The sequence below is a fragment of the Hylobates moloch genome, unplaced genomic scaffold (genome assembly GCF_009828535.3).
Source record: "Hylobates moloch isolate HMO894 unplaced genomic scaffold, HMol_V3 SCAFFOLD_10, whole genome shotgun sequence".
Classification (NCBI taxonomy): Eukaryota; Metazoa; Chordata; class Mammalia; order Primates; family Hylobatidae; genus Hylobates; species Hylobates moloch.
The window spans coordinates 11759187-11774368 of NW_026652285.1; the positions used below are offsets into that span (position 1 = coordinate 11759187).

At 43.3% G+C, this 15182-nt stretch overlaps 1 protein-coding gene and 1 non-coding gene across 3 annotated transcripts in view; both read right to left on the reverse strand.

Moving 5' to 3' along the window:
• RFFL (ring finger and FYVE like domain containing E3 ubiquitin protein ligase) overlaps positions 1–15182 on the reverse strand; it is a 77004-nt gene that overhangs the window by 31749 nt on the left and 30073 nt on the right. The gene's annotated exons all lie outside the window — the stretch shown is intronic.
• On the reverse strand, positions 9737–9843 carry LOC116476059 (small nucleolar RNA U13). Its single transcript, XR_004250128.1, has one exon. It is a non-coding gene; the product is annotated as a small nucleolar RNA U13 (small nucleolar RNA).

Below are 15182 nucleotides of genomic sequence, written 5' to 3' on the forward strand. Positions count from 1 at the left end.
GCCTTACTCCTTACTCTATCCTATTCTTTCAGTTCTTCAAACACCAAGGTTATTTTGGCTTTAGGAATCTCCCTCCCTCAAGCTATTCAGCTATTCTCTCAGCCTGGAGCACTGTTGCCACCTCATCTCCCTTACATATCATTTATTTCCTCAGGGAAACCTTTCCTGATCCTGTCTGTGCTCTCATAACATCTTTTTTTTTGGAAACAGGGTCTCACTCTGTCACCCAGGCTGGAGTACAGTGGTGCGATCACAGCTCACTGCAGCCTCAATCTCCCAGGCTCAAGTGATCCTCCCACCTCAGCCTCCCAGAGGGTTGGAATTACAGGCGTGAGCCACCATGCCTGGCCTCAGAGAATCTTATACACTTCCTTATAACCAGAATTGATTTATCAGACTATTTAGCATGAATCTACTGTACCTCTGGGGAATGTAAGAGGAACAACAACAGGCAAGGTCCTTGAATCTCATGATGATTACATTCTGGGGGAAAGAGCATTCTAGCAACACTGTATCTAATCAACTGGCTAACAATTTGTATAATTCTTTTTTTTTTTTTGAGACAGAGTCTCACTCTGTGCCCAGGCTGGAGGGCAGTAGCATGATCTCAGCTCACTGCAACCTCCACCTCCCAAGTTCAAGCAATTCTCATGCTTCAGCCTCCTGAGTAGCTGGGATTACAGGTACGTGCCACCATGCCTAGCTAATTTTTTGTATTTTTAGTAGAGATGGGGTTTTACTATGTTGGCCAGGCTGGTCTTCAACTCCTGACCTCAAGTGATCCGCCCGCCTCAGCCTCCCAAAGTTCTAGGATTACAGGCGTGAGCCACCGTGCCCGGCCTGTATAATTCTTTTTAAAGTATTTTTCTTCCATATTTAGGGTGTGGAAAGTGAAGCAGGAAACAAGAGTAAGTCTATTTCACAGCTTTATTCTCAGCCTTAATGCCAGGTAATCAACACATATTTGTTGAATTATTAACTAATGATAACAGCAATAGACGCTTTAAAAAAAAAATAGGACAGAAATTCATGCTTAAAATTGCACAATTGGCGAGGCACGGTGGCTTATGCCTGTAATCGCAGCACTTTGGGAGGCCGAGGCCAGCAGATCACCTGAGGTCAGGAGTTTGAGACCAGCCTTGCCAACATGGCAAAATCCCGTCTGTACTACAAATACAAAAAATTAGCTGGGCGTGGTGGTATATGCCCATAGTCCCAGCTACTCGGCAGGCTGAGGCAGGAGTATCGCTTGAACCCGGGAGGCAGAGGTTACGGTGAGCCAAGATTGCACACTGCACTCTATCCTGGCTGACAGAGTGAGACTCTGTCTCACAAAAAAAAGAAAAAAAAGAGACAGAAACTGCACAATTATGATTCCAGGATGATCAGTAAATTAAGGATTTTAAACACACACAACCACAGCAATACCTTGAACGAAAGACGGAAGAGAATTCTTTGTCTGCTAAGATTACTTGAAAAACAAAAGAAAAGAAAAATTGTTTAAATTGTTATTACAGAAGGACAAAACCAGAAAAGGAGAGCCTGGAAGAGGAATAAGATGGTCACTTCCATCTCATCCTAAAAGGACACAGAAGGCTTCAATGCCTTCACTGTTGTTTTGGATTGGAATGGTGCTGCAATGGGAATTGCAAATATAAATAAACATGAAAACAACGAATGCAGATGTAAAATAAAGACACGCTAGAAATCAAAGAAACCGACCTCTACCAGACACACCCAGGTCTGGGTGTACCTTTGCCTGTTGTTCCCGACTTGCACAGCCCAAGCAAGGTGAAAGGAGAAACATAACAAAATGATACAGGAAACCAGAGAGCAGAGGGTCTTGGAGCATAAACTGTTAAAATAATAATATGAATAAGGGGGAAAGGAGAGAGATTTCACTTCCCACTAGCAATAAGTGAGCTCTGTTTCTTAAGCGGTAACTGTTAACAACTGAAAGACATACGTAATAATCACAAGTTATAAATGTTCTCAGAAACTCCCTGGTTTCAACTATTCTATGACAAATATCTGCAGAGGGACCTCAGCATCTGCTACCAAGTTCAGGCAAAAGTAATTCTAACCAATGGAGCTGTGCCAAAATATCACCCCCGGGGTCTGACCAATTAAATGGCTGCTTCTTAGTGTGGAGTTTAGGACAGATGACAGATTGAACACTGCAACAGAGAAACCTACGCTTGCATTTCAACCCAGGCATTCTGCCCCAAAGGGTGAGTCAATCAGGAAACAAAGCAAAGTCTTCTAACAACGCTGAAAACAGAATAAATGGACCTGCAGTTTAATTACAGCAGGATCCTTCTTCCATCGAAACTGATGACAAAGCTCATCAAGAATAAAGAGACTCTGATCCCCCTACTACTCTGGTGCAGGAAACAGGATTTACCAGATAAGCTCTTCTGGACCTTCTACTGAAGAAGCTGCTTTCACAAGATATTATCACAATGACTGACTAATGGGTAACCAGGATTTTTTTTTAAATGAAGGCAGGGACTAGGTGAAGGGGTTTCTGGCACTCCAATGCACTGGGAAAAGAAGGCACTTCAGGACAGGAATTCTGTCTAGGCTCAAAATTATGCAATTTACCTTTCCAAAGTGGACTGCACAAAAATTACTGCAGCCAAATGTACCATGGTATAGAATGAATTCTGGTGTTATTTAACTCCTTTAATTAAAACCTGCTACATTGAAAAGATAATTGAAAGGATTAAAATAATGCATGTCAAAGCATTTAACCCAGAGCCCAGCAAATAATGGATGTTCAACAGAAATTAGCTGTAAATAATTAAAGTACTTTTTAAAGGTTATTTTTGTTGTTGTTGTTTCAACACAGAAAGGCCCATTAAGGTTCTTAACTTTTTTATTTTACTTAGTTTTGAGACAGGGTCTCCGTCTGTCGCCCAGACTGGAGTGCAGTGGCATGGTCTCACTCACTGCAACTTCTGCCTCCTGGGCTCAAGTGATCCTCCAACCTCAGCCTTCTGGGTAGCTGAGACTACAGGCACAAGCCACCATGCCCAGCTTTTTTTTTTTTTTTTTTTTTTCAGAGTCTCGCTCTGTCACCCAGGCTGGAATGCAGTGGCATGATCTTGGCTCACCGCAGCCTCTGCCTCCCAGGCTCAAGCGATTCTCATGCCTCAGCCTCCCAAGTAGCTGGGATTACAGGTGCCCACCACCATGCCCGGCTAATTTTTGTATTTTTAGTAGAGACAGGGTTTCACCACATTGGCCAGGCTGGCCTCGAACTCCTGACCTCAAGCAATCCATTCGCCTTGGCCTTCCACAGTGCTGGGATTATAGGCGTGAACCACTGCACTCAGCCCATTAAGGTTCTTTAAAAAGACGTTTATCAGTTCTATTCCTCTATCTGCTTTTTAAAAATTTAGGGGCCGGGCGCGGTGGCTCATGCCTGTAATCCCAGCACTTTGGGAGGCCGAGGTGGGCGGATCACGAGGTCAGGAGATCAAGACCATCCTGGCTCACACGGAGAAACCCCGTCTCTACTAAAAATACAAAAAATTAGCCAGGAGTGGCGGCGTGCGCCTGTAGTCCCAGCTACTCGGGAGGCTGAGACAGGAGAATGGGGTGAACCAAGGAGGCAGAGCTTGCAGTGAGCCGAGATCACGCCACTGCACTTCAGCCTGGGCGACAGAGCGAGACTCCATCTCAAAAAATAAATAAATAAATTAATTAATTAAAAAAATAAAAATTTAGGAATAAATAAATTTAAAAAAATAAAAATTTAGGTATGCCAATACCTCTAATCAGGTTCAGTTTAGTTTTTGAACCACTCTTCTAAGAATTAAATGACTACAGTTCTTCCACCAGTTCTTAATTATATAATCCCTTGAAAAACTTCTCAGAAGTGGTCAGAGTGGTTTATCCTCCTTGCAGCCCGAGGCTGTTAAATCTCTTCCCAATTCCACCCCATTGCTAATGAGTTTGTTACTCCCCACAACCGTGCAGTCCAGCCAGTTTAGAATTTCTCCCTTAGCTCCTCAACCCTTCTCTGCCAAATTCAAAGAATGAACGTATGCCTCTGGCCTCCACCTGATGCACTGTAATTGCTTGCACTGCACTGAAGTCAGATAGGATTTGGTGATAAATCCAGGATGAATTCAGACTAAGCACCCCCTTCCTCCCACAGACCTTTAGCTTGGTTTGATGTTTGATCTCAATCTGAAAATTATGCTGACTTTCTGAAATGTTTTCTGCTCCTGCCAGGAGGATGTGATCTACCCAGTATCTACGCCAAGCAGCAGAAATGAATAGAGATTTCTAGTTCTCTTGGTGTCACAAAAACCTTTGTATTTTCACCATATTCTCTCCTTGCCAAGAACACCTGTGTTCAGCCTGATCTTCAGGTTTTACTATTTGCCTATATCTCACAACAAAGTGCAAAATGCCTCATATTCCCACCTTTTGATAGAGTCAAGAAAAAAGACACCTGTGCTGATAGCAGAAAGGCATACTGTTCTCACTGCTTTCACATAGTCACTAGACCATCCACACTGAGATATGCTGCTACTTTACCCATTTGCTCCTGGAATTATGAAGTGGAAGGACAGATGATTTTCTTTGCAATATGGCAAGGGTACAGAATGCATGCACACACACACACACACACACACACACACACACACACACACATTATCAAAACCTTTACCTATCCCATATTATAGTATGAGGCCAGCAGAATGGACCTGGTTCAAGTGGTTGTGATAATCCACAAAGATCCCGAGATGACTCGAGCAGATGGTTATCCTGTAACCAATCCAGTCCTCTAATGAATGTAATAGAGCAGATTTCATAGTAGGAAGCAATGGGAAATGGGAGGTGGGTTCAGAAAATAGGGGCTGCTGAGATTGTTTATCAGCTGAGTGACCCCAAGCAAATTACTTACTTAATCTCTTCTCCAGAGACTTGCCAAGGGGTGAAGCAATTCAGCAGCTAGCATTAAATGCAGCCTCCAGTACTCAAAGAAAGTTTGAATTCAAAGACTAAAAAAAGTTCACAAACACCCGGTAGTCATTTGTAAACCACCACGCTCAGAAAACACTCAAAAGTTAGGCTAAAAATTCTGGAAACCAACAAAAGCAGACTGTTATTTAAAAGAATGGGCCAGGTGTGGTAGCTCACGCCTGTAATCCCAGCACTTTGGGAGGCCAGGTGGACTGATCACCTGAGGTCAGGAGTTCGAGACCAGCCTCGCCAACATGGCGAAGGCTCTACTAAAAATACAAAAATTAGCCAGGCATGGTGGTGCGCACCTGTAATCTCAGCTACTCAGGAGGCTGAGGCAGGAGAATTGCTTGAGCCATGGAGGCGGAGGTTGCAGAGAGCTGAGATCACGCCATTGCACTCCAGCCTAGGTGACAGAGTCAGACTCCATCTCAAAAAAAAAAAAAAAAATGAGCCTGTTGTAGTGGCTCACACCTGTAATCCCAGCTACTGGGTGGCTGAGGTGGGAGGATCACTTGAGCCTGGGAGATCAAGGCTGCAGTGAACTGTGATTGTACCACTGCACTCCAGCCACTGCACTCCAGCCTGGGTGAGAGGGAGACCCAGTCTCAAAATATTAAAATTAAAAAATAGAAGGTGGTGGCCAGGTGTGGTAACTCACACCTGTAATCCCAGTACTGTGGGAGGCCAAGAGAGGAGAATCACTTGAGGCCAGGAGTTTGAGACCAGCTCGCAGCCTGGGCAACACAGCAAGGCCTCACTCTGGTATCAAGGCTGGACTGTAGTGAGGCACTCTTGGCTCACTGCTGCCTTGACCTCCTGGGCTCAAGTGATCCACCTACTTCAACCTCCTGAATAGTTGGGACTACATGCGCATGCCACCATACTCAGCTATTTTTATTTTTGTAGAAACGGGGGTCTCACCACATTGCCCAGATTGGTCTCAAACTCCAGGGCTCAAGCGATCCTCCCGCCTCAGCTTCCCAAACTGTTGGGATTACACGCATGAGCCACTCCCCAGGCTCTACAAAAAAAAATTTTTTTAATTAAAATAAAAGGATGGAGGCCAGGCACAATGGCTCATGCCTGTAATCCCAGCACTTTGGGAGGCTGAGGCGGGCAGATCACCTGAGGTCAGGAGGTCGAGACCAGCCTGACCAACATGGAGAAAAGTAGTAGTCTCTAACAAAAATACAAAATTTGCCAGGTGTGATGGCGCATGCCTATAATCCCAGCTACTCTGGAGGTTGAGGCAGGAGAATCGCTTGAACCTGGGAGGTGGAGGTTGTGGTGAGCCGAGATGGTGCCATTGCACTCCAGCCTGGGCAACATGGGTGAAACTCCATCTCAAAACAATAAAAAATAAATAAAAAATAAAAGGATGGTGAATTATAGGCTAAAATTTCCCATTGTTATTTAAAAAAATAGCCAAACACAGACTGAATCCCATATCTACCAAAAGTAACATCAGTAGTCAATTCAGTGGCTTCATTTTATAAACCATATGGATGCAGTACGGTATAAACTAGGATAAACAACTATGCCCAGGAAGAAAGAATGGTCCCTACAAGAAAGACGTGCATAAGGATAAAGGCAAGGGCTGTAAAGGACTAGTTATGTTAGCTTCTTTTCAAACCCAAAATGGAGACTTCTCCAGCCAAGCTCAAATATTAGAAGTCTTGACTTTCCAACAGCACCAAGTTTCAAAACACAGGCACATGAGTTACAGTAGACAAACACATCCTGTTTGCATTTGACTTCCTGTTTTGGGCTATCTGATCTCTTTCCACTGCTGCACCCTAGACCTTCAACAAGTAGGTAACCTTTCATATCTGCTGCCAACTGGTTCACTAGACAGTATTTCAGTGACAATAAAGTACATTATTATATGAGTCAGGTAAAAGATTCACCTAACAAGCACCAAAAACCAATCATGAGTGTCTAAGACACTGGATTTCTCATGCTTCGTACTGACATCTGACTTAAGCAATAAAAACTTAACACAAATAGTGCTAAGATAAGGAAATTAAGCCTGAAACAAAACTTCGAATATGAGGGCTGGGAAAAAGAGCAAGAAAAATTGAAAATGTTTTAATAATTAAACGTTGGCCCCTTTTCAAATGCAGAAGGAACAGATTCCCAGAAGGGAGTGACTGAGACAGTTAAACAGCCCTTTGGTGAACACTGCCTCAAATCCAACCTGCTACCAACTGGACAAAGTCTACTTTTCAGCATTGCAAAAGCCTTCAATTTTAGACACCTAAAGCCTCCACTTCAAGTGTAACTTTCCACTACTTTCAAAGATTTGGTGGTTTCCTAGGCCACATTCAGTTCTAGAAGTAAACACTGGGCAACAAATACCCCAGCTTAATGGACAAGTCATTTAGCCTCTTTGGGTCTGTTTTCTCATCTGGAAAATTGGAAGGTTGAACTACACTCATCTCTAATGTTTTCTCCAGCTGTAGAAAAATTTGAGGATTCAGTATTAATGGTTAGCAGAAGTTTCTGTGGTTTCCTGCATTATTTCTTTGGTCAAATAAGATGCCTCTGACATCCCACATCCCACACTGTGAATAAAATGCCCTGATCTACCTCCCCAGTACCCAAAGATTCTTTTCCCTTTCCCTTTCACTTGAAACATGCATTGGAAAAATTTCCCTCTTGAAAGCAATATACTGACAAATTTTAAGTACTGTTCTTTATACATGGTCTTTTATTAAGATCTTAATGTAATCACCAGTCAATTCCTACGCTGCTCATCTGATTTATGGAGGAACTCGAGCCACAAAAGGATGGAGAAAATCTGACCAGCAGCATGTGGCACACCCACACAGTGACTGCTAATGGGGAGAGAATGAGGCAAAATCTGGGTAAAAAAAGGGAGTGGTAAAGAGAAGTTCAGTGAGTCAGTGCACGGGAAAACACAGGTTAATAGAAAAGAAATAAAAGGAAATGTGAAAGGAAGAAGAAAAGCAAAAAAGGGAGGGAATCTATAATAAACAATGAGCAGAAACTTAAAAATCTGAAATTCTGTTCAGTTATTCATTCATTCATCCAATAGATATTGAATGCCCACTATGTGCAGGGAACTGAACTAGACACTAGGGGAAAGACAAAGGCCAACCAGACAGATCTGCTCAGTGAGGCCATGGTCTAGTAGGAGATAGGTATGTACACAAACAACTATAATAGATGGCAGAAAGTGTAATGTGCCACAAAGGAGACGTAAAAGAGAATTCTCTGCTATAAGACTCAGGAAGAAGTGATTACTCCCAGTGAGGGATCAGACTAGGGAGCCTTCATGGGAAGAATGACATTCCAAGCCAAAAGCACAACAGAAACAAGGGCACTCAAGTAGGAAATCAAGGATATACAGGAGCAGTGAGTAACTGGAAATAACTAGTGATCCAGAGAGCCATGTCTAAATTGGATACGTGGACTGGAGCCAGACTCAGTATTCAGAAATTGGCAGTAGTATCTGAATTTAAGTCTAGTGGAAGAGGAAGGGGACAGGGAGGAGCTGATGGAATAGGAGCCAGAGGAAACTCAAAAACTTAACCCATAAAATTAAGATAATAAAATCAACACAAAATCAATGTGCACAGATATGTAAAGTTCCTCCAAAGAGACAGAGTATCTTCCAAACCAAAAGCAAGAAGAGGACAAAAAGGCTTGGATGACTACATTAATATACAGGTATTTAAACAAAGAATATGACCACATCTAAGACTGATTAGCAAAGAAATCTGGAAAAATCTAGAAAAAACAGGGAGAGGCATTTTGACTCCAGAACTGCCCAAGGCTGAGAAATACTAGAGGTAGGTGACACAACATCTTCTCTGCAGTGGAACAAGGTTATTTCATGAAGCTTAGATGGGTACAGCATATAGTAGCAGCTAGGGGTATGGGCTCTTAGAGGCGGAGGGACTTGATTCAAACCTCAGTTCAGCATCTTATCAGCTTGAAGACAGCTTGGTTTCCTCATTTGTAAATTGAAGATAATTGTACCTACTTTGCAGGAGGATCACTGGGACAATAAAATGCCCTACTGTATGCAAAGTACTTAATACAATACCAGGCATTATGGGAAACAATAATCTTTTTTGTAACTGTATTCTCCCCCACAAACCATGCTATATTATAAATCCATGCTCACCAAGCAAGCTTGATATTATTAAATTTGATTGCCAGATCTCTTGATATTGAAAAGCAATTATCCTAACAAATTCCAGAATCCTGTTAACGGAAAAGGAATCCTTCATTCTAAAATAATAATTTGGCATTCCATTCTGAGCTCAATCACTCAAGTCTGAATACAATCCTGTCTTCAAGACTAATTACTTCCAGGTTCTCCACAAAATACATTTTATGACCCAAGACTAGACTGACGACACAGTGACCAAAATCCTTAAGGGTCATCCTGAGAAGCTAGAATGGCATCACCCTGGCCAGCCCTACCTAATGCCACCCTCACTCTACAAGCTAACTTGTATAACACTTTCCCATATTTCTCCACCTTCCACCCCTCTCATACCCTTCAATCAAGCACTATAGTGAAGCATTTTACCTTCCTCTCTAACCGTGTAGAGGTCAAACATACCATCTTGTCCATTTTTGCATTTTCCTCCATTTCCCAATATAACTTGCATCAAAAGAACCACAATAAATATTTACTGTAAAACACAATTTTGCTTAACAACACAAGCCATTGCATTCCACCATTCCCACAAGCTGAGGCCTCTTTCTATTTTTCCCACATCAGATGGGTAATGCACTGACTTTGTAGTAACAAGGCTTGAGGGAGGCACATCTCATACATGTGCATGAAAATCCAATCATTACACTTATGAACAACAAAATAATCCCCTTTCTAATTTACTGAACTCTTACTCTATCCTTTTCTTCCCCTCTCCTCCCTTCCCCTCCCCCACCTCTCCATTCCTAAACTGCCAGATTATTATAGAAAAATCAGAAGACTTTATTTAACTGGGTTGCTAACAAATTCATACAGCTGGGGCTAAGCCATCACTGGGCTCTAAAAACCTTTCATTCCTCTCTAGCTCATGTCCTGATAGGACTTTCCAAAGAGCAGTGTCATGCAAGGTTTAGGAGCATGGGGCCTGGGTCAGACAGAACTCATAGTCTTCTTTCTGTGTGACGTGTTAAGGTGATTAATTCCCTAAGCGTCATTTTTCTCATCTGTAAAATGAAGTACCTAAATGAGGTCATTCACACAAATCCTTAACACTAGCACAGTGACAGGCTTAGAGTAGGTGCTTAGTAAATACGGATCCAACGGCTTTTTTCTTTTCTTTTTTGAGACGGAGTCTTGCTCTGTTGCCCAGGCTGGAGTGCAGTGGCGCGATCTCGGCTCACTGCAAGCTCCGCCTCCCGGGTTCACGCCATTCTCCTGCCTCAGCCTCCTGAGTAGCTGGGACTACGGGTGCCCGCCAGCACGCCTGGCCAATTTTTTGTATTTTTAGTAGAGACGGGGTTTCACCGTGTTAGCCAGGATGGTCTCGATCTCCTGACCTCGTAATCCACTCGCCTCGGCCTCCCAAAGTGCTGGGATTACAGGCGTGAGCCACGGGGCCCGGCCAATGGTTACCAATGATCTTCTGATGGATAAATGTGTGACTCTTTCCTACGTCCTCAACCTTCATGACTCCCTGCAGCCCCATACACCCAAAACCTACCCAAATTCTTCCTTATGAAGCTGTCCTCAGAGGGTTACCAAGAACTATGGACAGAAATATAACTTTAATTAAGCATTAGGCCAGCCAGGTAAGATGGCTCACCTGTAATGCCAGCACTTTGGGAGGCCGAGGTGGGCGGATCACCTGAGGTCAGGAGTTCAAGACCAGCCTGGCCAAAACGGTGAAAACCCTTCTCTACCAAAAATACAAAATTAGCCGGGTGTGGTGACACACACCTGTAGTCCAGCTACGTAGGAGGCTGAGGCAGGAGAATCACTTGAACCTGGGAGGCAGAGGTTGCAGTGAGCCAAGATCATGCCATTGCCCTCCAGCCTGGGCCACAAGAGCAAAACTCCATCTCAAACAAACAAACAAACAAACAAACATTAATCAGGCTGGACTTTGACGCATTTCCTTGCAACCGAAAGTCACACAGCACTAGACACTGACCATTTGCATCCCTATTGTTTCTAAAGATAGTATCTCTGACATTAGAAGCATAAGGCTTTTTTTTTTAAGAATTGCTTGAGATATTTTTCAGATCCCAAATTCTGGTAAAACAGCTGATGCCAATCAGTTTGAAGACCCTCAGAGAGAAACAAAATCAGCATAATACAGTTTTTTCATCTCCGGGTCCCATTACTTCACCTTTCTCTCTTTGACCACCCAACAATCTCCACATTCCAGCCCACTCCAAAATCCTTAAAAACCCTAGCTCCAAACTCCTCAGGAGGATGGATTTGCAGTTCCCTCTCATCTCCTCATTCTGCAGCCCTACAATTAAACCCCGCCCCCAGGTCTTGGGTATTGATTTGCCACACATCAGGCAACACACTTACTCTGGATACACTTGAATTCCCCTTACAGACTCCTTCTCCCACATTGGCTCCCACTGCAAGCGCAGTAGCCTGACTTACCTTTGACATCAATGACCACTCTTGCTCCCTTATTTTCCTTCCCTGGTTCCTCCTTTTGCCCCATACATAGGCCCTAGGGTTCTGTACTCCTTACTCTTCCTTCTTCCTTTCCTTCTCTAGTGAATTTTACTTCCACTTTTTTTTTTTTTTTTTTGAGACAAAGTTTTGCTCTGTTGCCCAGGCTGGAATGCAGTGGCATGATCTCGGCTCACCACAACCTCTGCCTCCTGGGTTCAAATGATTCTCCTGCCTCAGCCTTCTGAGTAGCTGGGATTACAGGCATGCACGACCACGCCTGGCTAATTTTGTATTTTTAGTAGAGACGGGATTTCTCCATGTTGGTCAGGCTGGTCTCGAACTCCTGACCCTCAGGTGATCTGCCTACTTCAGCCTCCCAAAGTGCTGGGATTATAGGCATGAGCCACCACGCCCAGTCTGGTTCTACTTTTTAAATGCATCCTGCAACTATCCCGTTCTATGTCCACTGCCATACCCTGCCCTATCTGCCATGGTCCTTCTCAAGAAGGGAGATAAACACTTCCTTACTGGTCCCTTCTTTGTGACTCTCTATTCTCTACAGAGTAACCAGGGTAACCTTTTATTTAGAAAAAGAATCTCTGCTTGTCACTTTCTGTTTTAAGCCTTCAATGGTGTCCCACCACCCTTTTTTTTTTTTGAGACAGAGTTTTCACTCTTGTTACCCAGGCTGGAGTACAGTGGTGCAACCTCAGCTCACTGCAACATCCACCTCCCCGGGTCCACCAATTCTCCTGCCTCAGCCTCCCGAGTAGCAGGGATTACAGGCATGAGCCACCATGCCTGGCTAAAATTTTTTGTATTTTTCGTAGAGATGGGGTTTCACCACGTTGGCCAGGCTGGTCTTGAACTCCTGACCTCAGGTGATCCACCTGCCTCAGCCTCCCAAAGTGCTAGGATTACAGGTGTGAGCGACCATGCCCAGCCCTACCACATTTTTGAGTGAAGGCTAGACTCACTATCTAGCCCACAAAGTCCCCATGTGATGTGGGCTCTGCCTGCCTCTCCCACTTTACCTCATGCAGCTCTCCCACTTCACTCACCTCGCTCTGTCCTTCGGTCACCTTCCTTCAATTCCTCAAAAATTATAAATTATTTATTGCCCCAGGGCCTACAAACTTGGGTTCCTTTTCTAGCTGAAACATTCTCCCTAGCTCTTTTCACAAGACTGGCTCCTTCTCAGACTGCAGTTCACCTTCCCTATAACATAGCTGTCTGGCACACAGTAGGAGCTTACCAGGTATTTGTGAAAGGAACAGACTTCACATTCTCCAGTCAGGTAACTCCCGAAAGTGAATATCTGGAATCAATCTCACCCTTCAGATCAGTGCTTCATTTCTAAATGCCTGCTAAATTTCCACACCTCAAATTTAGCATACCAGATATAAACCAACTCTTCCATTTTCCCAAACCAGTTTCTCCAGTTTTCTGAAATTACATGAGCAATATGATCCACAGTTTCCACTTCAGAACAATAAATTTCCCATTCATTTGCTCCACCTGTCCAAAATTCCAATCACCTTTAAAACTAAATTCAAATATCACTTCATTCATTCATGCATTCAATCAACCACTTATTCATTCAACAAGTACTTACTGAGTGCCTTTTATGAGGCAGACACTATGTTAGATACTCGAAAGCAAAGCAGATGTGTTTTTGTCTATTATACATCAAACAATCATATAAATATTGAATTATGAACTAAAAAAAAGTAATGAAGGAAAAATGCCAGAAAACATGAGAAAAAAATGAGAGGCATCAAGAAACACTGTTCTGATGATGGGCTGATTTAATGAAATATAATTTACACTAGGCAGACTGGAAGGAAGAGCATGCTAGATAGAGGATTCAATCAAGTCCTAGAAGCAGGAGATGAGATCTATCTCAATGTACGTATCATCTTGCCTTACATATTATACCTATCTGTCCCCCCCACCATACTCATTTTACTGATAGTTACCTGAAAGAAAGGACATAGTGTCTCTTATGTGCCAACACAACACCCCCAGGAGATACTGAGTCACTGGTCTGGTACCTAGGAGCTTATGCTTGTAAAAAGTTCCCAGATGACTCTATATGCAGCCAAATTTGTAAATCATATGCCCAAACTACCCATTTAAATAAACATATATTGATTATTCTCTCATGAAAAATCTCTAAGGTCAGTGTGGTAAATTGTATCTAAAATTGGTGGTAGGCTGGGTGCGGTGGCTCATGCCTGTAATCCCAGCACTTTGGGAGGCCAAGGCAGGCGGATCATGAGGTCAGGAGTTCGAGACCAGCCTGACCAACGTGGTGAAACCCCGTATCTACTAAAAATACAAAAATTAGCCGGGCGTGGTGGCAAGCAACTGTAATCCCAGCTACTCAGGAGGCTGAGGCAAGAGAATCACTTGAACCCGGGAGGCAAAGGTTGCAGTGAGCCAAGATCGCACCACTGCACTCCAGCCTGGGTGACAGAGCGAGACTCTGTTTCAAAACATTAAAATAAATCAAAAAATAAAATAAAATAAAGTTGGTAGTAATAATCCCAACCACACTGCATGTCCTTTGGCAATGTGATTTTTACCCTCTATCCTTTAGAGGTGAAGTCAATGTCCCCTCCTCTTGTATCTGGACTATAATTGTGACTTACTCTGACAAAAAGAACGGGGCAAAAGTGATGATGTATGACTGCCAGGCCTAGGTCTTAAGAGATCCTACCGCATAAAAAAGAAAAAAAAAAAAAAGAGATCCTACCGCTTCCATTATGGCCCAGCCACCATGTAAAAGGAGCTTGAGCTAGAATTTTTTTTTTTTTTTTGAGACGGTCTCGCTCTGTCACCCAGGTTGGAGTGCAATGGCACAATCTTGGCTCACTGCAACCTCTGCCTGCTGTGTTCAAGCAATTCTCCTGCCTCGGCCTCCCAAGTAGGTGGGATTATAGGTGCCCACCACCACGCCCAGCTAATTTTTGTATTTTTAGTAGAGACGGGGTTTCACCATGTTGGTCAGGCTGGTCTGGAACTCCCGACCTCAGGTAATCCACTCACCTCGGCCTCCCAAAGTGCTGATATTACAGGCATGAGCCACCGGCTCAGCCATTTGATATAGATTTATGAGTGATGACAGACCAAGAAAGAGAACTCACAGAGAACCAAGATATCCCAGCCAACAGCTAGCTCCAAATGTACAGACATGTGCAGCCACCTTGGATCCTCCAGCTCAATCAGCATCATATGGGGCAAAAAATATGTCCTCCTTTCCTGAATTACTAACCCACAAAATCATAGGCAATAAAATGGTTGTCATGTTATGCCACCAAAAGTCTTCGGGTAATTTGTCACACAATAGACAACTGAGTCAGAAATTCAACACTCTCTTGGGCAATCATTCAAACATTTCCCCACTTTGATGATCAAAAAACTCTTTCTCGTATTCATCAAAATTGCTCCTCCTTCAATTTAAGACCATTTCCTCTTAAATCTTTGAAGTTCATGAAGAATAATTAATAAAAATCCCCCTGGCAAAAACTATTCTTGTATTTGAAGATGATAATGAAGTTATCCCTTA